Here is a 24,693-nt window from a genome sequence, read left to right as displayed (position 1 = left end):
TCTGTCCTTTGACTTTCAGGTCTTTTCTTTTTTAATGCCTGAACTAGACACAGTCATGGTCTATAAAGTGTAATCAATATTGTTGTGTTTATGGTTTAATTCTCCAGGTTTTGTCTTCCCCCAGGCACATTAGCTTGATTGTGCTTTGATTTTGCGGATGTAACTCTACCAAACTGGACTCCAACTAGTTTTGAGCATTTTAATGAGCTGGAAAGGAAATGGGGATGTTATACTGCAAAACCTCAACATATATCAGCTGCTTAAGCGTCTTTCAGAGGCTACCTAAATGGATCTCAGCCCTGGCATTTTAATCTAATGGTCCACTATTATTAGCTCCACCGTTGCCGGTGCCCTGTGCTTTGTTTATTGCCGTCTTGAAAGTCTACCTTCCACCAGAAATTTCCGTCTTCCCAAAAGAAACAGAGCTCTGCATCAGAGCCTTTAATGTTATATCAACAGTAATTAAGGCCATCCACACTACAGAAACATCTGTCATGTTTTTAATGCAGGCCACCACAGTCTGAGTCCTATTCTCAAGCACTCCAGAAAGTATGTGCTCAATTTCAAGCACAATTTTCCGAGGTTTGTTTTGCTCTATGGTTAGTGAGTTGTGATGGAGTCAAGAATTAAAAACCAACAACAACTGGATACCAGTGGTTATTTTCTTTTTTTCATAACAATGAATCAAACAGAGACGGCATGATTCACACTGAACCTACGGCAAGATATTACATAGCTTAGCTCTAGCTAACAAACTTATTCTGTGGAGGGATGTTTGTAGTTCAGTTAGTTTATCTGCTGATTGTTAAGGGATAATTTTCATCTGTTGCCAGAGGCCAAAAAAGTCACCTGAACTTAAAATAAAATGACATTTAATTATAACAAGGAAAGCGACTGGGATCAACAGCAACTCAGCCATGAAGTGCACAGAGGTTGAGGACTTATCCGGAGTCAGTTGCTACAGACCTTCGAAATTCACGTGGCCGTCAGATTACCTCAAGAACAGTGGCCGAGCCGCTGCACCCAAGCCTTAAATCACCAAGCGCAATGGTGATGTAATGCTATAAAGCATGCTGCCACTGGACTCTCGACCAGTGGTCCTGGTGATCTTATCAGAAATGATGAATGCAGAAAAGTACCATCAGATTTTGGCCCACTATGCAATGTCACCCCGAAAATATCTGAGTAGCAGCGGCTTAATTTTTCAACATAACAATGATCCCACTGCCAATGCAGTAAAAGCATCCTGCATAGAAAAACACAGTGGAACACCGCCAGACATGGATTGTCCTCCACAGAGCACGCACCTCAACGTTAATGAAGCAGTGTGGGATCGTAATGACAGAGAACAGAACAAAAGGCAGCCAAGATCCAAAGAAAAGCTTTGAATGTCCTTTAAGAAGACTGGAGAATATACCCTATTTTCCTGGGAAATGAAATAAGCAGGATTCTTGCACAGGATTTTAGAGAGTGTAATCTGCCCAGCAGGTAAATCTGCAAATTTTACCACAGTATGAGTGGTACCTCACAGCATATAGACTTTAATGGCTGTTCCTCGATGCTTCACATTTTCTTTTTTGAGATCCAGAACATATATTTTTGTTGAAGCAAACATCTCAGCTATTAGACAGTGTGGCATGGCGGTCATATGCTTATAAATGGCTTTGCTTGTCATATTCAGAACCCTTGTATGGCTCAAGTAAAATAACTGTTTGGAAATCCTCAAGGAGAAAAACCTGTCATTTGGGTTTAGGTGACATAGACAGCTCTACAAAGTGACCCCTGCTAAAATGTACACTCACTTAAACCACAGTGTTCTATTTGGGTTTTGTGCAGCCGCAAGGAGTGTTGCAATCTGAAGGAAAACTCTCTCCGTGTTTGTTTTCAGGCACATGTTTGCACATTTCCTGACAAAATCTTCACCTTCTTCATGAAACAGTTTATTTATTCCAACAGATTATCGTGTGTCTCTCATATCTCATTATTAGAGTTTACCAGATTGTTCTGTGTTGAGTGCATTTGGTTAACCAAAGCCTGGATAAGCAGGAATAAGAGGGGAGCGCTGTGTAGTTATAACTGTTGATATCAGAAATAGTTGGCTCACCAACTGAAAATACTTTGTGATACCTTAGCAGTAGATGTTGATGCTTTATTCTTTATCTTCCAATGTCCTCAACCTGACCTGTGCAAAGAAAAAGAATTCTTCCTGCACCTTCAGAAATCACTGAATACACACAAATAACTTTTTGATGTGGTTATGTTAAACTCATTTATGTGAACAGACAGATAACAATAACTATTCGTGCCAATCTGATGTAATTTTTCTCTAAACTTTGTGGTTCTAAGCTTCACAAAGAGGTTCTCTACATCATAAGACAACAGGGCCATGAGGAAGATATTTCTCATTTCTGTGGCCAAGTATTTATTATTTCACCAAAGTGTCAAATTGTTACAGGTCTTTACAGAGGAATGCAAACCTTTTGGGATAAAAATCATGATTTGCTTTTGACGTGTGATTTGTATTTATATATGATTCAATCGAAAAGGCGCTGTGTGTTTCTTGATTACTTCAAGACCCTTTGGGTGTGTTTGGTGTTCTGTCAAGTTGATAAATGTGAGTGTGAGAGTGTGTGTGTATTTTAACAGCACTTTTTACGAGCCTTACTTGCAAAACTGATGTGTTCGCTGATGATCCAATTTATTGTTTGTGTGGCAAAACACTTTTTCCCATGCATTCTTGAACTGCTTGATCAACAGTTGCCTCGTGTCTACAGCATAGAGCAAGTCTATAACAGGAATCAACTTAGTAAGAAAAAAAATCACTATCGTACAGTAGCTGCTTACTGTAGCCTTGCTCGATCTTACCCGCATAATATATTTAGAACAAACTGCTTATGCTTATGTAACTGTCTAGACTCTAGATGATGGCACTGGGGCAACAGGCACAGTTTGCCATGAAGAAGGTGGCCAGGCCTTTAGAGAGGGAGGGACGCTGTAGTTACATCCCTGTCTACTCCAGTCTGCATGCTAGCTGCTTTCCAATGTGTAAGTAAATTGGAAAGCAATTTGTAAGCATGTAAACATAGAACAAAAAATAACCTGCTGGCTGAATGAGGCATGCTGTATAAAGTGCAGCATGCGTCATTCAGGCAGTAGAAAAGGGCTATTTAAGAATTAGTCCAGATTTCTGGCCCTGCTCGCCTACAGAGAAAACGAAAGTACAAGTACACCCTGACTGCTTCCACAGGAAATAACAGGCTAACTAGTGACCTGTTGTTGATAATTGTATGCACTCATCCAACTGATCATCAGCAAGTCTGAGCACCTCTATAAAAGCAGAGCTTTTGGCATTTTGCAGCTCTTGGACAATAATCCCACAATAATGAAACAATGTCCCCAAGGTCAGACAATGCAGTGCTCAGAAGAATAACCCAAGAGTTACTGCTCAGACTCTACATCCCTCCATTAGCATGCTGAATATTAAATTTCATGACAGTACAATTATAAAAAGAGTGCGTTTCCAGGTGTTTCCTTCTTCTGACTGAAAAAGAACATGGCAGCACAGCTTAGGTTTGCAAAGATGCATGTGAAAGAAAACCACAAGACTTCTGGAACAATGTCCTTTGGAAAGACGAGATGAAACTAGACGTCTAGCCATTATTGTGCAGCATCACATTTGAAAAAAATCAACATATAATCACACAACACCTCATAGCAGGTGCTAAATATGGTGTTGGAGGGGTTGTTCTGAAACCAAGGGAGCTGAGTATAAAAAGTATTCTAGAGTCAAATGTCAGGCCTTATGTCTGCTAGCTAAAGCTTGGCTCAAATTGGGTCATCCAGCAGGACAGTGGTCGTAAGCACAGCTGCATATCTTTAAAAGAAAAGAATCAAGGTGTTGCAATGATCCTATAATTGAAATGTGGAGGGACTTTAAAAGAGCTGCCCACAACACTGACATTGCATCTCACTAACCATTGTTGATGACATTAACAATGGCCATCAACATTTCCAAACAGCTGATTTATGTATTACCTCCAGAGGTTGTAAAAGTAAAAATTTTAAGTAAACTAATGTAAAAACTTGTAGATTTGGGTAAAAAGGAAAGTACAAGGGCAGTTATATTTTCTTGCTGATTTAACCTGTGCTTCTTTTATGCCTTTCTTTTTTTTGTTGTTAATGTTTTGTGGAAATTGTTTGAAACCAGGTTTATATGTGAAAGAAGTTCATGTATATCTATATCTTATATAGAAGTAGCAAGTGTGATCGGGGAGACACATGTGAAGCCAACGTTCAGTTCACAGTCATTACATTCTTCCCTCTGGGAGACCCATCATCAGAGTGACCCCTGACAACCCTGATTAAAGAAATGTTTCTCCAAACTGATTAAGGAAGTTTTGAGCGATCGTATTTTGCCTATATTTGGAAGAATTTTGCCGATGGAGCCTTTGCTCTATGACTGTCACACACTTAAGCCTCTGAATATTCATATCTTCTTTTCTTCTTCATCCTTCCGCACTACATCACAGTTTAAGTAGTATTTACATAATGGCAAGTAAAATGGGACCAGTCAGAATGTGGTTCAGATCAGGGATAAACAAAACCTACAAATTAAACTAATCAACAGCTTTTTCTTCTTCTTCTTCTTTTTTCTCAATAATGACAATAGATGGGCAGAACTGTGTTTTGAGTGGAAAATACTTGTGAGTGTGCTGAGGGAAACAAACCTCCATGGACATATTTTGGCTGCAGTTGAAAGAGCAGCTTTTGCATGCTCCTCAGTGTGTGGTTTCATGCTTCACTAAGGTTCACAACGAACAAAATTATCCAAGCTTCTCTTTCAACTGGAGGAAATCTATTATCCATATGATGGGCCCCGCTGGACATTTTAAAGTACTGATTACGTATATGAAAACATGTCTGCATCTGACATGAGTGAAGGGATTTTTTGGTAGAGAGCCGGTGTTCCCAGACCATTTCGGTTGTCGTTTTTGCCCAAGCTCCTGCGCTCCTGTCTCTTCACTTGTCACACAAGTGCTGCGACTCTACTGTCATGAGACTTAAACTCATCAGTCAACACTAAAATCAATGCAGAAATTACAAAAGTAGCGCACAGTAATTCAAAACGTGGATCCAAAGATAACAGCTGGAGGCTGTAGCATCAGCTTGGCTAACGCTGTCTGACAAGTCCGACTAAAAGGAAGAAAGTGATACCAGTTATTCTGTGGACACATGCAACTGATGAACACAACGCAGAAAATTCAAATGGTTAAAAAAATATATCGGTTATTAAAAAAACATGAATGCAAATGAGACATAAGAAACGCTGCTGTGATTTAAGACTTCATTCTCTACCTTGGAAAAAACAGTTGGCAAAATACAATCTCTACTGAATGGTCCATTTAGTAGCTGTTTTGGACCACTGAGTCATATCAGATGATCTTCAGCAAGCTAATCTGCCTGTTTTCATAAAGTGTAGATGTTGTGATAAAGATAGCATGTAACAAAATAGTCAAATCTCTGAAGTCCGCAGAGTTTTCAACTGGAGCTTGCAGTCTTCATCTCATGTGTGGAGCTGTTATTACCAAATGGAAGCCCCACGTTTAGAGTAGATCAAGCTTTTAGTCAAAAGCCAGTAAATTAATCTTCAGGACTGCTGCTAATGGTCAAATAATAAAGGCCCATTCCTAAATAAACATGGCGACTGGAGAAAGATGAATCAAATGCAAGTAAACTGAGTATTTTATTTCTCATCAGTGTCATTTTACTTGATTAAAAGTACAAAAAGCATGAGCGTCAAAATGCATCAATTGGCAAAGGAACTAGAGTACAGTTATAAACCATAATCTCACCCTAACCTGCAAAGTAAAAGAAACTGAAGTTATGAGATAAAAGAAAAGGAGAGTTTTTAATATATTGGATAAATATCCATCTGTCCGTCCATTCTCTTGTGCTTTAGGGTTTAGGGTTGTGGTTGGACTGAGGCCTATCCTGCTGTCGCAGGACAAGACTTGTAATTATAAGACTCATAAACAATAAATTGTAATACTTCTAATACTTGGTTGTGATAAAAAGACGACAATAAAAGAGTGTATTCTGACGTCCAGACTTTGTCTGGTGGATCTGCGTCCATGTTAAATTGTTGCTCACATGTCTTCTCAGGATGTTTATTGTGGCTTCTTCTATGGCCTACATATAAGACTACATAATTACACCTCTGCAAAATGCACTGTTACACCTGTTCTTTACCTGCTGCTACAATCCAATGACTCCTACATACAAGGTTGTGCTTGTGCTTAGACATCCGAAAACAAAGCGAAGACTTAAGGACATTATGTCATCGGACATATTAGTCACAGTATACAACAGTAACAAGAAAAATCACTGAACAAGTAAATGTATTGTACTTCCGAGACACCTTGAGAGTTGCTTTGCTGACCACAGGAGGGCAGAGCCCCACCACAAAAAATTGCCACCCTCACTGCACAAAGAATAGGCTTTGTGCGCTTCACTGAACAAATAAATGTGCCTGATTGAGCTGACCTTTTAGTATGGTAAATTGCCTTTTTTTTTTGCTCTGTTGACATTTAAGCCGATTTGAAGTGGTATAAGGAAAGTCCTGCTCATGTGGAATCATTCATTCCTGCTGCAAAGTGTAAGAGGATGTAGCAGAGGAGGAAGTATTATATGACTGTATAATTACCTTTCTGAACAAAATGCTTTGTTTGTGCTTATCTGATCCATTTGTGATACTGATCCATACAGGGCTGGTACATCTAGCCATCCATTTCTTATCAGTGAGCTAAGTGATGAAAGAATATTAGGAACAGAAATTTGAGTTTAAAAAAATCGAAGTAAATAAGGATGTGGTTAGCTTTGCTAATTACTGGACCTGATGCCAAAGAATGAAAAAGGAAAAGGCTGCTGAGACATGTGTTTTGAGTTGCAACCTTCATGGCTATTCCCTCACTTGTCTTAGGAGATGGCTGAGAAACAACCCAACTGAAAACATTTTGTTAGGGCTATATGTGTTAGCGCTGACCTGTAACATCACACACAGAAGAGCACTCGCGGCAGCAACATCAAAACCGAGCTCGAGGTTTTGATGCCGTCTCGATGACCTCATTCGTCTTTCAGCAGTCAGCTGGCCCGCAGAGACACTACGACATGCCAGAGGAAAGCGTCTCCAGTGAGACTCCAGCGGAGCTTCACCTCCTTTTCAAACAGCTTGGGCTTATCTTCATTTTCCTTTACACTTACTGAGTCAGTCTGAGTGTGTCTTTAGACCTCTTGGAGGAGAGAGAGGAGGGGAGTTCCCAGGGGGGAACTTTTGAGGTGAGGACCATAATTAGAATCAAACAAGGACACCACTGTCCCCCTGCATCCACAAGTGAAACCCAAGATAACAAGGAGGGGAAATGTGAATGGGAGCTTTTTTGGACAAATTAAGACTTGAAGTTGAGACCCTTACCTGTTTTGGTTTATGGCTTCTTGCCTGTTAAAGGCTGATTTGTATGCCAGTGTTCCTGGGCTTGACGGCAGATGACAGTCAGAAGTGTAGGGTAAGCGTAATTTGATACCTGGCAAATCAGTGAACACAGTTGTTTGATTTACAGAGTGAGAGTTGGACAAGGGGCTCTTGTTTCGCTGTGGTTGTTGTGTTATAAAGTATTATTATTCAGAGGATGAGATCGGTTTACCTTTCTAAGCACTGTCAAGTCCAACTCACATGAAAGCAGATGGCACGTAGCTGCAGTCAATTACCATATGGACAAGTGATATTGCGATATTAATGAAAGGCACCATGTAATCCCACGTTGTCTTGAATAACATGCGGTACGCTGAGCAGAGCAGCTGTTTTAGGTATAAACAATGAAGACAGGCATTGGCGGTGCCCACAGTCCTTACTGCATTCGCCACATTGGATATAATGTTTTGTTTCAATGCTTGTTGAGTTCGCTTATTTACCCGTAGCATTTTGGGGAAAACCCCTCATTTACTGACGAGAGAGGAAGTGCTGATGCGGGCTTTTGACATCCTGGTGCTGAATCACTAAATAGCCACATGTGCGCACAATCAAACTGCAAACTAAACTAAGAACAGGCTGAGCAGTTCCGCTGTAAATTTTTGACACTGGGAATATGACATTGATTCATAGTGCCAGGCAGAATTATCAGTTGAATAACCCATCTGGCTATTCAGCATCAGTGTTATTGATGCTATCATGCCGTTGATCTATTCAGATGTGGAGCAGGTGACTGCATTTTGCACATCATTGCCTCTAACTCTGTGTAGTGTAGGAGCCAAATATAAATAAACTTGGAATGCCAGAGAATTTGTGTCACTCCAGTAACACAACATCAGATGGTGGAAAAAGTAAGAGGTATGACTTCAGCGTCTCCTATTAGTCAAACCAAAGTCTGAACTCCAGAGCCCTCCAATCACACCTGAAGCATGGAGTTGACTCATCCCTTTATGTGTGTGTGTCTGTCTGAGCTGCCTCAGCAGCCAAGAGGTGCATGGTGGGCTTTGATGACATCCCTGAGTGGAAAATCAGCTATGACTGTGCCTGAATCGTGCTCAATTGAGAAGCAACACTCATTTTAAAAGAATTGCTGGCTGTTAAACAGTCATTTAATCCCTAATATGGATTTTAATGCACTGTAGCAGGATTACAGATGTTTTTCTTAATGCTACTCCAATGGATGGTCCAGACATATCTTAACAAGCATTTAGTTAAAATTATGTGCCTGTATTTGGGATAAAGAATACAAACTTTGGTTTTTCCTGTAATATCACTACAAGTCTTACTTTTTGGGGGGTATTTAGTGCGATGTTTTGACTGGTGTTCTTGCCAGGGTATCTCCTGCCTTCAACCATGTCAACTGTAATAGGCTTCAAACCTCTTATTTAAGAATAAATGCTTAAGAAAACTGATAAATATATGAAATGTTTTGTGTAAATACTCATGGCTTCTTGATATAGTGCCACAATCATGGCAGCAGTCGCCTCAAGGCACTAAAGTAAAGTAGAGACACTACATTAATACAGAAAAAACCTCAGCAATCATATGACTGCCTTTACGAATGGCTGGGCACGAGGGGAGAAAGACAGGACAAAAGACACACATACCGTATATCTTGCATAATATATGGACAAATGTTGCACTGCACTGCATAATATCTGAATTCAGATGTTTTTACTCCCATTCCCACAGGTAAATAAAATGGGTAATTCTCAAGGTCTGACTTAATTTGAGCGTAGTGCTGTAATAGGACACCACTGCAACAGGTCAGCTCATGAAATTTCTTCCCTCTTAGATATTCCACAATTAGCTCTAAGTGGTATTATTGCAAAGTGGTACAGCAAACTACAGGAACTCAGACAAAAAGTAAAAGCCTACATAAATTATAGAGGAGGTCTCAGAGTGTTGAGGTGCACAGAATAAAAGTTGCAAACGGTCTGCTGATTCAGTAACTGCAGTTCCAAACCTCCTCTGCCATTAACATCAGCACAAAAAGGAGCCAGGAGCTTCAAGTCATAGTTTTCCATAGCCAAGGAACGTGTAGGTGTAACATGTAGCTGGCTAGTTATTTCTGTCCATTTAGGGTCTTCATAAGTTATTGTATGTTCTGGGCATTAAGCTCAGAGCACCATTGAGCCCAAGTTCATCTTTAAAAAGTTGATAGCACTGCTATAGACTTACTCTTTTTCTCCTCACAGAGAGGCCTGCCAAAGTGGCATACATAACTAGCACAGCACCTCAGCCACCTTCACAGCCCAAGTGCAATGATGTAATGTGAGTGTGTGATGTAATGATAAATCTTGAGGCCAGAGTACAACAGTGACCTTCAGTTTAAGACCTGTCGATCAATGATGCCTTATCATGCAGTAGTTGATTGAGAGATATGCTCGGTGTCACGTAGGAGTATAAAGCCTGTCTTTCCTCTGATCTTATCAAACGGAAGGCCTCAGATTATGTTACAGGAGTAAACAACAAAAAAGTCACAGAGATAAATGGAGCTCTATGCTGGCTGATTCCTCCATATAGTGATAAAGACATGAAAATCATTTCCCCCAGTAAACATGCTAGCAAGACCTTCTTCTTTCAGATGTAGATTAGTCATGCTTACAGAATAATTTCAGCATCAAATACACCACAAAGTTGTGGCTAATATGTCTGGAAGCTTTTTCTTTTGAACTTTTTAAAAAATAAATAAATCAGAATATCTACAGGAAGACTTTGAGTTCACTTTAAAGGAAATTACTCACATATAATCTGACTTTTTCTTGTGTGAACAAATGTTTGGGATTATGACACTTAAAAACTGAGCTGTCCAACGTGCTGAATTTCATGACAAAAGTATTACCAAAAAAATTAATCACTCTTTTTGGGTTTTCAGAATTTTCATCTTTTTAAAAATGTTATATTTAGTATATTCAAACATAGTACTATCTCTATATTATTCACCTGTGAGGGGATGTGTTTGTGTGCATAGACCAGCTGTTGGTTGTCTAAGAAGAAAAGATTGCATGGGAATTCAACCTTTTTTTTTTCATAGTGGAACGCTGAAGGAAGAGTCACATCAAGCCCGTCCCATGGAGACGCTTAGATAAACACACAGCTAAAAGAGAGGGGGAGTCAGGTTTCACCATGAGGTACTCGTAAGAGAAAGGAGAAGCAAAAAGCATTGTGAAAGTATTGTAGTTGCTCTATTTTCCATCCCCCGTCATCCCCCCACCCCATTGCAGACCGGACATCTACAATTTTCAGAAACAAACACGAAGCAGCTCAAGCCTCGAAACAATGGCCTGGAGACCCGATATAATAATGTGAGTTGGTCGTAGGACTCACTTCTGACTTGAAGAGACAGTTAACTGAAGGGACTTATGGAAGGGACATATGGCCAAGTGTATCATTAGTATCAGTGAGCCACCTCCAACTACTGTCATTACTTACCATCACCCATTTCACCTCAGGCTGGCTAAATCAGTGTTTGAATCAACAAGGAGCCTTGCTTTGCAACACTTTAACATCTGGGCTCTGATTTATTATTATTATTATTTTTTATGATGACAGCCAAGTAACTGCCTCATAAAATAAAACAAAAAAACTTGTATTTTTTTCGAGAATCATCTCTAGTGTTGATAAATCATAAGTGGGAATCAAGAAGTCTAATGGTTTTGATTTGTCTCCACCTCACAGTTAATATGAAAGGCTTGTGAAAACACCAGGATCCAAAATAAAATTCCCCCCTCTGAATCACCAACTAATATTTGGAAACTACCAATAGCTGCAGTCAAATAATTTTGGTGGTCCTGACATGTATGCTTTATCCTTTTGAACCTCAAAACCATCCAGGTTGTCATTAAAGATTTATTTCTTTCATATCATACACCAGAGATGTTTGGATAGCGACTGTAATATTTCTGGAAAGCAAATAAGAGTCCAAAAAGAATCTAAGCACTTAGTTCAAATGCAGATTTAAAGGGTGTAGTACCACAGTTTTAATGGAGATTTGGTTTAGTTTTGAGTGCAACTGCTGAGGGTCAGTACTTTAACATGCTAGTCTGATCTTCACTGAATTGACGAGCCTGATTTGCGACTGCAGATGGGAATTGTTTCAGTTAAGATGTGTTAATTTGATCTTAAATGGAGATTTGGACGTGGAAAGTGGAAAAATAAAGAATAAAAAGAGCAGCCAATGAAAAGAAAACAAACAAAAAGCTTTGATGACTGCCAACGGTGACAAATGAGTGTGATTTACCAGAGCAAGATTTCTCTTTCATTTTAAGACTAAAACAGCCAAGACAGTTGTTGTACACTGGAGTATTTTAACTTAAAACAAACAGAAATTCATTAAAAATGAAGGCTAATTATTAAACCTCATATGGCTTTTTTTCAAGGTGCTCTGAAAAGGATATCTGAACACATCTACAGTATAATCTTTCAATGCTCGAGTCAAGACTAATCGAGTCTGTCATTTATTCTGTTCCAAAGGAAAAGAAAGCAATCATCTGGCGTGGTTATGTGCAGGTACAGTTACTAGAGAAAAAAGAAAAGACCGAAGCTCATCAATAATATGCAGGGAACCATGTATTTGAAAAGCACTGAAAAATATCTTTCTCTCTTTCTTTTTTCCCCCTTTTTTTGCCCAAAGAAAATACAGAAGTACTCCATCATAAAAAGGTTCAGGTCTCATTACTCATTGTCAGTGGGTACTAATGTTAAATCTGTCGATCTCTTTAATGTAACATGTAAGGCAGATTCCTTTTTTTTTTTTTTTTTTTGCCTGTCCCGTTTGGCTCTTTTGCCATCAGAATTATTGTCTAAAGGCGAAGAAAGATGCCTAACGGATTTACTTTACCAAATGGACCATCCCGGCCTTGCCGTAATGGTCTATTTGATTCACCTTTTATTGTTTATTTTATTTTATTTTTTTAATTGGTAGATACGGGACAGATTTGACTGGGGAAAAGAAAAGGGAGAAAGGAAGAGGGAAAGAAAAACAGCGGGGAAGAGGCACGGGGATAAAGGGCAAAAAAACAAAAACCAACTAAATAAGCAGACAAAAAAAACATATATCAATCACCTGGATCACCTGTTGAGAAAGAAAAAAGAAAACAAGCAGAAGAAAACGAGAGCAATACAATAAACAACATCACGATGATCTATGGGAATATAACAGTAAATACTAAATATTAAACATTATTGTGCAGCAAGTAAGATCGACAGCGCACAGTGTGCTTTGAGGTAGGAGCCAAAAAGGGTGTAGTTTGTGTGTGTGATCACCCATGTGTACACCTGTGAGCTTGGACACGTTTGTTTTTTAAAAGGTTCCTTCATGTAATGATCTGCTAGAGGGTGTGGGGGGGCCACAGCCCCATCCACCAGGGCATGAAGCAGGTATGGAGGAGATCAAAACTCCAGACATCCAGAGGCCCCCAGAGCACAAGAGACCAAGGAAGACCAACAGAGGGGCAGCTGCGCCACTGTCCCAGAAAGAGCTGGCGAGAGCCCCAGATGAGGGCTCACTCAGCAGCTGCAGAGCAGAAGCCAGGGGGGGGTTGCAGTGACGTGCCTGTGAGCTCCGCCGGCAGCCAGCTGCGTCAGAGTGACCGAGCCCCAGGCCGAGAGGCCGAGGGCACCCCACCCCCGAAGTGGCCCGAGTGATCCCCAGGCTCCAGGCCCCGATAAGCAGCCACCGAGGAGTGAGCCGGTGTGTACCTGGATGCCCATCCCCAGACACAAAGAACCACCAACACACCGATGTCTGAGGGCGTCCGCCACTGGCAGGGGAAGTGGTGGGGGGAGATCGGCCTCTATATCTTGGAGGGCCTGAGATGTCCCCAGAGAGGTGGCGACTGATACCCAACCTGACATATAGACACAGACATACAGGGACACACAGATACAAACATCCATTCCCACCCTCATGCTCTCATATGCAATTACTCAACACTCACCCAACGTGGAGACAGACATAAAGAGACGCTGTACACACGATCACACTCCCCAAGCGTACTCTAAGAACCGGGTCCAAATGACTTGCAACTTGCTCTGGTCACCATGAATAATAAAAATGAAGGAATTTTATTTTATTTTCGGGGTGGGAGGATGGATTATTAAAAGATGGTCCAATATTGAGTGAGAATGCTATAACTGACTGGAAAACAGATGCAATGTAATCCCGATTCCCCACAAACTTGGGACACTGTGCAAAATATAAATAAAAAACACAATGCAATGATCTGCAAATCTCATAAACCCATATTTTATTCACAAAAGAAAATGGAAAGCATATCAGATGTTTGAACTGATACATTTTATTAATTTCCAGACTTTGTCATCTCATCTCATCATCTACAGTACATATTAAAATCAAAAGAATCTGGAGAAATCTCTGTATCCAAGAGACAAAGCCAAAAACGAATGCTGGAAATCTTTGGGACCTCAGGGCATTATAAACAGGGATGATTCTGTCATGTCAACACAGTTTTGCCAACACCAGTGTCTTCTTTGGGCCAACACTCAACTAAAATGGACTCTGGCAAAAGTGGAAAACTGTTCTGTGTTCATCACAACTTGAAATTATTTTGGGAAAACACAGACGCCGCATTCTCAGGAGTAAAGAGGAGGGAGGCCATCCAGCATGTTATCAGGTCTCAGTTTAAAAGCCTGAATCTCTGATGGTACCGGGGCACATCAACCATCAGGTTGGTGGTTTTTACATTTGGAAAGACTCTATCAATGCTAAAAAAGACTATAGAGGTTTTAGAGCAATATTGGGTTCCATCCAGTCAAAGTCTTTTAAAGGTAAGGCCTTAAATATCTCAAAATGACAATGCTAAACCACATACTGCATCTATTATGACAGCATGGCTTTGTAGTAGAGGATAAACTACAGAGGGCCCAATTCTAATCTGGCCCACTGAATGGCTTTGGAAAGTATGCAGAAAGGCATAAATGTTTGACTTTTAAATGCATTCTCACAAACGGTACACCTTCTCCTACTGATAAAGAGGTCCCCCACATCTATTCACACTATGCTAATAACCTAACTGATAATCAGTTTAGCGTCTACAATACAAAAGTGTCAGGTTTTTCTTTACAATGTGTTCACTGTAAAATAAATAATAAAAATAGAACATTTTCTTAGAATTAAAAACGATCTCTAATATAATAATTACAGGACAGTCTGGGCTATGTAGAACCAGAATTGTACATATAATTTATTTCTTGTTCTTTGGGCTTAGTCCTTAATCCCAAAGAGACGTGTTGACAGATCCTACTATAGAATAACTTCGATGTACAGCTGAAATTGCACTTTGCATCTTCACACTGACAGAAACTATATTTTTACTTGTCCGGCCCACTTAAGACCAAAGTGGGTTGTATGTGTTTCCAAGTGTAAATGGAGCTCGACATCGCTGTTGTCTGTGTGATCAACTGGCCTGCTTGTAGTCCACACCATTTACCAAACGAAATAATTTAGTGCATCATTAAACAAAAAATACAACAAAGAAAATCCAGGACTGTTGAGCAGCTAGAATCCTGTATCGGACAAAAATGGGACAACATTGATCTCCAGAAAGTCCAGTAGCTGGTCTCTTCAGTTCCCAGATGTTTACATTTACATTTTATAAAACATCCCAAAGTTTTTGGCCATCCCAAGGTTAACCCTATATCTTTGTCACACTCAGTTTCCATCTTCAATCTGACACTGCAGACGCTCCATTTTAATCGACTGATTTCCATGAATCAAACATCGTTGCATGTTTTAACAGAAAGAAGATACCAATTTGAGTCAAAGCTACTTAGAGCTAAATTAACATCATTTTAAGTTAACACTGATGCATAGCCATACCAGCATACTGATTTTGTCGGGTTTTTAGGTGGATAGTCAAAAACACATCTGTTTTCCATTTGTCAGTCAATAATTATGCTGATGTATATCATCTGATGTGATGAAAACAAGCAAACACTGGCTATTAGATATATCTCTGTTGAGCTTGAGAATGCATACAGTATTGTTATTCCTACCCACATTGCTGATTGGCTAATTGGTCCTTCCACATGATTCACTAGACAGATGTTTAACATGTTTAACAATGTTAGCCCAATCAGACAACTTGGTGGAGTCGAAAGTTACAGAGGCCTGCAGCCAGACAAAGGGTTATCCCTACTTTGACATGGAGTTATCGTTCCATGGGGTTACACTGCAGCTGTTGTGTGTTGCCTAAAACCTTTTTTTTTTTTGGTTACTGTTAATACTTTGATCCGAAAATAGGAAAAATAGAGCCAAGTATAAATACCCCAGTATAAATACTGGGATTTTCATCAATCATAGTGTACCACTGACTTTATTAGATATGTTACTTCATCCTGTAAAATATCTCGAGGGAAAGAAAGTTGTTAATTTGTTATGACAGGGTAGGATATAGTTTCTGATAAAAGATTAGTAAGCCTGCCAAAGAGTACATTTCTGCAGCAGGACAAATCCTTCTTAGTCGACTGTGCCGGGTAAACAGAACAGTGTTATTCCTGGTTCTGTACCACATGGTACCCCATAATACTTCTGAACAGGCCAGTTGTTATAGTGAAATACAAAAAGATGGGTTTCAGAAAAAGTGCATGAAAGCAGAACATCACATCATAAATGAAACCTAAACACTCTCAACATCCTTTGTCTGTGCAACTTCTCAACTATATCAGGCAACTAAGTGTGCTGAGGCCAGACAATGGATTTCTTCAGGGAGACGCACTTCAGAAAAATATAAATCACTGCAGACTGACACATGCCATTACCCTAGTTTTTGATATATGATGACATTTGGTTTCAACCCATGCTAGTAGAAAGCCAAAGAAGAAATACACAGCACAGTAGAGAGTATTGGAGCAGATAACAAATATTTCATGGTGCCTCTGGTACAGTTGTGTGTGGAATACCTGTTATGCCATTAATCTTGGTGCCACGTCACCTTTGATGGTTAATTTTTTTTTTCAAATTTACTGAAAAAAAGACATTGTGGAGCTGATAAATAAAAACCTAATGTTATGTAATGTTACCTAAAAATAGAACATTTTAGGTAAAGTTTTCCACAAGTGAGCTCGCCCACACAGGACCTCACTCCATATTAGTTATGGTAAATGAATCTGGGTGGCGGCAGTTAATCAAGGAGTGAGAGGGACTTCACCTCCAGTGTCTGTGAGAAAACCTCCCAGCGAGCTGTTGATAAATGACGGGTTGGCAGCCAGTTTTGCGGTTCGGTGTGCGCGTGTGTTTTTGTGCACGTGTTTGTGTGAATGAGAGAGAAGGGGAACAGGGCAGGCTGCTTCACGGTGCGCACATGGGCACTGCTGTAAAAGGAAATTAAGAGGCCAATGTAAAGCTGTGGGCTCAGCCAGGGGTCCTGTGTCTCCATGTGTGTGTGTGTGTGTTGTCTATTCAAGTGGAGGAATGGGTGGGAAGCGGGAGCTGTCTTTTTAAATGGCTGGAGAGAGGAAGGATGTCTCCAGCCTGGACTCTGGCGTCCCTTTGTTGTTCGTGAAAACAAAACAAAAAGAGAGGAGGACAAGGGGAGAAAGGGAGGGAAGAAAAAAGAGCATGAGGGAACGGAAGAGAGAGGGAGGGATAGAGGGAGGGAGAGGGAAAGCAGAAAGTTAGAGCCAGTCACTGACAACAATGAAGTCTGCTCTGTGACAGAGACATGATGTCACATTAGTGGAGTCCCTGGTGTGGGGGTGGGTGATGAACGGGCTGGGTGGGGCCATACCTCTATCCTCCCTCTCCCCTGGTGTGTCTGTCCTTTTTTTTTTTTAGTGAATGAACCTTGGGAAGCATAATGGGCCAGGCTCACAGCTCCACTTCCGACACTCGTCATTTGAAACAGTGAGATTTCCAGGTCGTTCATTCATGCCCTGGTCCCTACTGAGCACTGCTTAGAGAGAGTGATGGAAGCCCGGTAAGGGATCGCCCTCATGGGAATGCCTGTGTGTTTGTGTGTATGTGTGTGTATGTGTGTGTGTGTGTATGTTGGGGGTAGCAGAAAAATTGCAGGTGGAAAGAAGTAGAGGAGCCATATGTTTTTTTTAAAACACACTCCAATATAAATGGTTGTGCATCACATTCACTTCACCCACGTCGGGTTCATGGCCTTGTCTGGCATTTGCACTTTTTCATGTGAACATGCAGCTTGCGTTTGGATCACACATGTGGTCCTTGTGACTGCATTCCCTGACACCGTGGTGGGTATGAACCTCAAATGATTGCCATATGCAACACTGGAATATTTTCTATGTTTAGTGAGTTTTCATTTATGATCACAGGCTTTAATTGCTTCTCTCATTAGTTATTTCACACAGCAGAAGAAATTATTTGTAAACTTACAAAACTGTTTTAGTCAGTATATGGACAAGTGATCCCTATGAGCCAAAAGCAAGACTGCTGCAGTTTTCTTTTTCCTGGTTTAAGTATAGAAGCTCCATCAACCTGCTGTTCAAACCTTCTGTTTGGGAGGAGCAGCCAGTCAGAAGAAAGTTGATTTAAAGTGAGCTTGACACTTTGTGTCAGAGTGGATGAACAGAGGAGCTGCATCAAGATCCAGGAAGGATAAATAAAGGTTATTTCACACTGTGAACTAAGCAGAGCATTGGAATAACATGGTGCAGTGAAAAAAACATTGACCCTTAGCTTTGTCTAATATTAATCAGAGTAAATACAAAATATCGTTTTTAACTTCTAGTTTAATTTATTTAGAGAAAAAGCTGAACCTACCTGGCCCTCTGTAAAGGTAATTGCTTCTCATGTTAAATCATGAATTCACTGTCATTAGCCACATTGTTGAATTCAGTTTCTTTAGCCACACAAAAATATTATCTACTACTATACTACTACTATAAAAAGTACTGTCTGACCTGCTCAATCAACAAATGACCAATAAAGTGAAATAAGTTAAACTGTCTCAAAAAGCACATCATGACAGGATGCAAAGAAACAGCTGAGAGTCAGTGACATCTACCAGTCTGGAAAGGATTAAAAGACCGTTTCTAAGGCTTTGGGACTCCAGTGAACCATGTTATCAATTATCCACAAAACTTGGAACATTGGCGAGCCTTCCCAGGAATGGCCAGCTTACCAAAATTACTCCAATAGTGCATCAATGACTCATCCAGGAGGTCACAATAGAACCCAGAACTACATCTACAGGCCTCACTTGTCTCAGTTAAGGTCAGAGTTCATGATTCAACAGTAATAAAGAGACTGGGCAAGGCTGGCATCCATGGCGGGGCTGAATAACTCAAAAAAACAAAATCAAGGTTTTGGGGGGTGCATTCAAAGTCCGGACTTAAATCTGATTGAGATGCTTTGGAATGACCTTAAACAGGTCTTTCCTGCTCAAAAACGGGTCAAATACTTTTTCACATCATTGTAAGTCTACTTTAAACACGATACAGCTTCAAGTCACTCACAAATCACATGATTTCATGTTTTAAAAACCAGTTAAATAACCCTACTCATCCCCACTGGTCACATTAGGTGATTTTTTTTTCCTGCAACATTTACTTTCACATTAAATTTGAAATGTATAATTCACACATTAAGTATTTATTATTTCATTAAAGTTCCCCGTATTCATGTGAATGTTCTTACCCTTTTGGCCTTCCATTTCCTTCTCTCCAAACAACCACAGCTTGATGCTATTTTACAACAAACTTCTCAGCTCAGCCTGATTAGTGACACTGAAGAAAATTTTAATTAAATCCAAACACATCCACTGCTTGTGTAGAAACACCTGGGTGGCCCACCATGTAAAGGAAAAAAAATAGCTGGCAAGAGTATTGTTCTATTAATACATGATCAGGAACAAGTGAGGATTTGAATCTCCCTGTAGTACATGAAGAATTTGGGAAAGCCAGGAAGAAAGTGTGCAAAAGAACCCACTGGGAGCCAAACCACCCATTAAGCAACCTTCAGTAAATGCAGCGCAGTCTTGGCTGCTGTGGACAACCTTTTGTGAGCTAATCAGCATTCACATCTGCCCCATCCAATATGTGAAACAGAAATGACCCCAGGGAAGCTTACATTTCTGCTTTACAGCATAACCAAAAAAGTAATGTCAACAGTGTGCTCAATTAGATGTACACGACGTGAAGATGTTTACCAAAGGCCAGGGCATCTCATGGAGTAAATAAATAGCTTGTAAGTAGGGAGTCTGCATGTATCTCATTGTCTTGATTGGTTGCAGAGTCCGTTGGCTCCTGCCTGCTGCAGAGCTGTAGAATATAATCAGAACTGGTAGGGGTGGTAGTATTCCACTATGTTCAAAACTGAGTGTGGAGGGTGTGGGGATCAAAGATTGATAGTTATAGGCTTAGAATAACAGAAAGACAGATGGACAGAGAACCAGGAGTTTAAGGACAGAAGGACAGTTAAATAAAGAAAGGACCTGTGAATCCACCATGGGAAGGTCGCAGTAATTGTTGGAGTTTATTATCTAGCTAAAGGAAATTGTACCCTTTGCCACCCAGGAGCACTCAATAGTAAATATCAAGTTAAACTGCCAAAGTGAAACACTGTGACAAAGCATCTTTTTAGAGATGAGGGATGACAGTGAGATGGGGATGGGGTGGGGGTTAAAGCTTGTCCCCTGGGAGTAGGAGGGGCAGTATCACCATTTGGAGCTGTTGAAAGGAGCACAATGATGCCTAGTATCAGATTTGCCTGTTTGACAAATGGATCTCCTGCTGTGATCGTGGCAAGTCCAAGAGCTCTTATCTGTTGACAACATCATAGGATGGAGATAAATATTAAGCATCTTATTAAATGCATTGTAAACATGTAAGCAAATATATTTTTTAAACAACATAATAAATGACACAAAAAATACTTTGTATCAGGTTTTATAATATTGCTGCCCAAGTCACTGGACTGAAAACACAAAAAAAAGGAACAATGAATCACTGAAACATAACAAAAGACACCTAACTCAAAGGATGAACCAGTGCTGTGTTTACATATAACAGAAAACTCAGCAAAGAACCAATTTTATATTCTATCTTTATTTTACAAGATGGTATATTTGTAATTTTTTAAATCATTAAAATACAGGAGAAATTATTTGATGGACAAAAAACTAATCATTTGGAAACCAACAATCATATGATAATAATAAATGGAGGAGATTAGGAGAGGTAAAACAGCGAGCGCCAACAGCCATCTGTAAAACATGGTGGAGGCTCTGTCATGATTTGGGGCTGAGTTGGAGATCTAGTCAAAACTGACAAAGTACTGTCAGATTTTGATTCACCATGCAACACATCTGGAAAACAACTGATTGGCAATAACTTCATTTTCCAGCATGACAATGATTCCAAACTCAGTGCCAGTGCAGTAAAAAAATCATACCTGGACAGAAAAACACACAATGAAACACTGGCAGTCATGGACTGATACCCCAGTGCCGGGACCTCAACATCACTGAATCACTCTGGGATCATCTCGAAAGAAAATGGAAAAAAAGGAAGCCAACATCCAAAGAAGTGCTTTGAATATCCTTCAAGAAGCCTGAACAACTATTCCTGAAGACTGCTTCAGTAATTGGGTGCAGTTATCTCCCATTTTTCAACCAAAATATAAAGAATCAAGGGATGACTTAAGATTTTGCACAACACCATCTACTAAAGCCAGAGAGTTCCACCTTAGTGGTTTGTGAAGTACTATTTTGGGTCGAGATCGGGATGTGTCTGCATCCACCTGTGTATCAAATTTGCCACATCCCAAATAATACAAAATTTTAATCCTTAATAAAAAACTTTTATTTTCACAGGCTGTGCACAGCTGAAAGCAGAAATCTGAGATGGAAGCTGTTTGTTTTTTTTTTAAAACCATGGTTTGAGAAACTGCTGTTCTTTGGCACTTCTATGTTGGTTTTATCTTTTTACGCTCTAAAGGTTACAGCTTTGCTGTATAGTGGAGCTACCATATATACTGCCCACTCATCTGTGGCAATGTTGATTGAGCAACAAAGTAATGGCAGCCACATCTTAATGACTCCCCACTGCTGTTGATTCCAAAAGGACCTTGGTAAAATAAACTCCGGTAGTGTTTGTTTGCAGTCAGTGTTACATTCAGTGTCCAAAAGAGTGGAAACACAAAAACAGAGCGCTGTCACCACCTGCAAATTAATGACTCACAGCATTGACTGAAGCTGTCTTTTTGTGCATTTGGCAGATTTAGAAACGCTGCAAACATAAAGCTGGTTATTTGTGGGCTAAAAAGATGTATATAGTTTGTTTTTTTAAACAGCCTTGAAAATATAAGCGCATGAAGGGTTTTGTGAAAATTATAATTATGTAAAATAAAAGCAGCACAATGAAGTACACATTGTGTTTTTTTATGTTTAAGTTTAAGGAAGTGAAAAGAAACACACCCAGACACTAAGTGAGTGATTTAAGGAGGTGAGCATTGACAAATGACAAGTGTTTCTGCGTGTGACTACAAGATAACCCCTCACCACACACAGGCACGTATTTTCTTACCTAATAATTAACCAGTTTTGACACATCTGCCCACGAAGTCCGTATGGACCTCACCTTTTTACAAAAATCCAGCCTTTGAACTGAGAAACTGCTATCCTCGACTTACTCTCACCAATAAAACCACACACAAATCTTCAATCCAGGCCTTGTAAATCAGAGTGAGCGCTGATCAAAGCAGGCCTGTGAATCTTACATGACATATCCTGCATTCCTTGCTAAACACATTCACATGCTGCCCTCAAAAGCATAGCACTTGTTTGTTGAGCCTTTATTCATTTTGAGCGTTGTTTTTTTGTTTTGTTTTGTTTTTTCGGAGCTGGATTCATCTGACTACTCTCATGAGTTGCATCGCAAAACAGCACGAAGCTCGTTCGAGACATAAGCAGGAAGACTGGTGATTCATCTGTGAGTTTAAGACCCAGTGTGCATGTGTGTGTGTTTTTATTTTTAACTACTGCTTACTGAGGCATCAAGTATAACAGACAAAGTTAACAGACAAGTAAACAAAGCTTTTTTCAATTCGTTTCAAGCGGTTGAGGCATTTCCTCATTGATAGCGTACAATAAATCACAGACCTGAGTTCCCTGATGGAGGTGTATGTGAGATTGCAAATGTCGGCTGAAGTAGGATGGGTTGGACTACTAACACTCTAATGTATAATAAGTGTGAAAATGAATCCACCTACATAACCCTGGCACAAGTTGTAGTCAAGTGCATTCAAAGTGACCGAGTATCTCTTGGTTAAGATGCAGACTACCTGCGATTTTACGCTACATGCTCAAAGGAGCAACAACGTGCAGACATGATTCTCCTCAAACTACCTGGAGTTGACGCGGGAAAGCAGCTTAATTCTGTTTGAAAATCCGAGATACACTACATGGGAAAAAGTACTGAGCACCTCTTAATCATTCAGTTCAGCTGTTCTCAGGCCTATGGCCACAGGTGTATAAAATCAAGCACTTATCCACGTGACATTTGTGACTGACTTAGTTTGAGCACGGTACTGTAATGGGATGAAACTTCTTCAGTCTTGGATATTTCACGAGCAGCTGTAAGTGGTATTATTGCAATGTGGGAGTATTTAGTAACTACAGCAACTTACACACAATGTGACAGACCATGCAAAACTACATAGCAAGGTCACTGAGTGCTGAGGCACATAGCATGTAAAATTGGCCAACGCTATGCTAATTAAATAAGTGCAGTGTGGACTTGTTTGTTATTTAGGAAGGATTCATCATTATTTAGTACTCTAGTTTCATTCTGCAAGTGTTTATAGACGTTTGTCATAGATATTAGATTTATTTTATTCTAGCTCCCCTATCTTTGTGCATCTTACTGTTAAGTGACTCAATTGCTAGTTAGTTCCTGTTTTATTTTGGTAGTCATTCGTCTCCTGTGTCTTGTTTCCAGTTTTACTTCCTTTGTTATTGTCTTAATTCGTTTCAGCTGTGCCTTGTTATCTGCCTTGTTGTCCCTGATGTCCTCCTGTGTCTATTTTAAGCCTCATTTTGGCTTAATTGCTTATGGAGTCATACTGTGTCCCCATCTGCCCTTCCATGTGCTTTCCCTGTGTTTCAGTTTGGATTTATGGGCTTAGTTATTTGTTGCTTTGGTTTCTTGCTGCATTTTATTAATGAAAGTTATTCTTTGTTCATTGAGTCTAACTCAGTAGTCTGCGTTTCGATCCCTTTACAACCCAACATTAAGGTCAGCTAGAAATCTGTGTGCCGGAGCACTTGACATGGATTTCCATTGCAGCAGATGTATTGCGTAAGCGATCCAGTACTCACATAGGGTAATTCAGAACTAGAGATTTACTCTTGTTTCCACTTCCTCTTATGGCTTCAATTATCTTGCATACAATTAGTAACCCTCCAGTCTGTCTGCACAGCATACACTATACTGTCCACACTAAATAAAGAGAGGCTGCCTTCAGGAAATACACTGATATGCACTGATATATTTTTTTTGAAAACCGATTAATCTTTCACTGTTACAATTTCAAACATTTATCTAATTTAAATGTGTAAATTTGTAGGCCACTAACATGTTTCAAGTGGTTTTCCATGTTCGTTATTTCCTGTCCCCAGAGTCTACACTACAATTTATTCAGTGCTCTTGTACAGGGTGGGCCATTTATATGGAAACACCGTAATAACATGGGAATGGTTGGTGATATTAAAGTCCTGTTTGTGGCACATTAGTATATGTGAGAGGGCAAACTCCTCAAGATGGGTGGTGACCATGGTGGCCATTTAGAAGTCGGCCATCTTGGATACAACTTTTGTGTTTTCAATAGGAAGAGGGCCATGTGACACACACATCAAACTTATTGGTAATGTCACAAGCAAAACAATGGTGTGCTTGGTTTCAACGTAACTTTATTCTTTCATGGGTTATTTGCAAGTTTCTGACCACTTATAAAATGTGTTCAATGTGGTGCCCATTGTGTTGGATTGTCAATGCAACGCTCTTCTCCCACTCTTCACACACTGATAGCAACACCGCAGGAGAAATGCCAGCACAGGCATCCAGTATCTGTAGTTTCAGGTGCTGCCCATCTCGTATCTTCACACCATAGACAATTGCCTTCAGATGACCCCAAAGATAAAAGTCTAAGGGGGTCAGATCGAGAGACCTTGGGGGCC

The sequence above is a fragment of the Diplotaxodon limnothrissa genome, linkage group LG6 (genome assembly GCF_057381915.1).
Source record: "Diplotaxodon limnothrissa isolate DT_005_m linkage group LG6, D_limnothrissa_male_GT1.1, whole genome shotgun sequence".
Lineage (NCBI taxonomy): Eukaryota > Metazoa > Chordata > Actinopteri > Cichliformes > Cichlidae > Diplotaxodon > Diplotaxodon limnothrissa.
The sequence above is the reverse complement of the archived record's forward strand: the minus strand, read 5'-3'. Positions refer to the sequence as shown.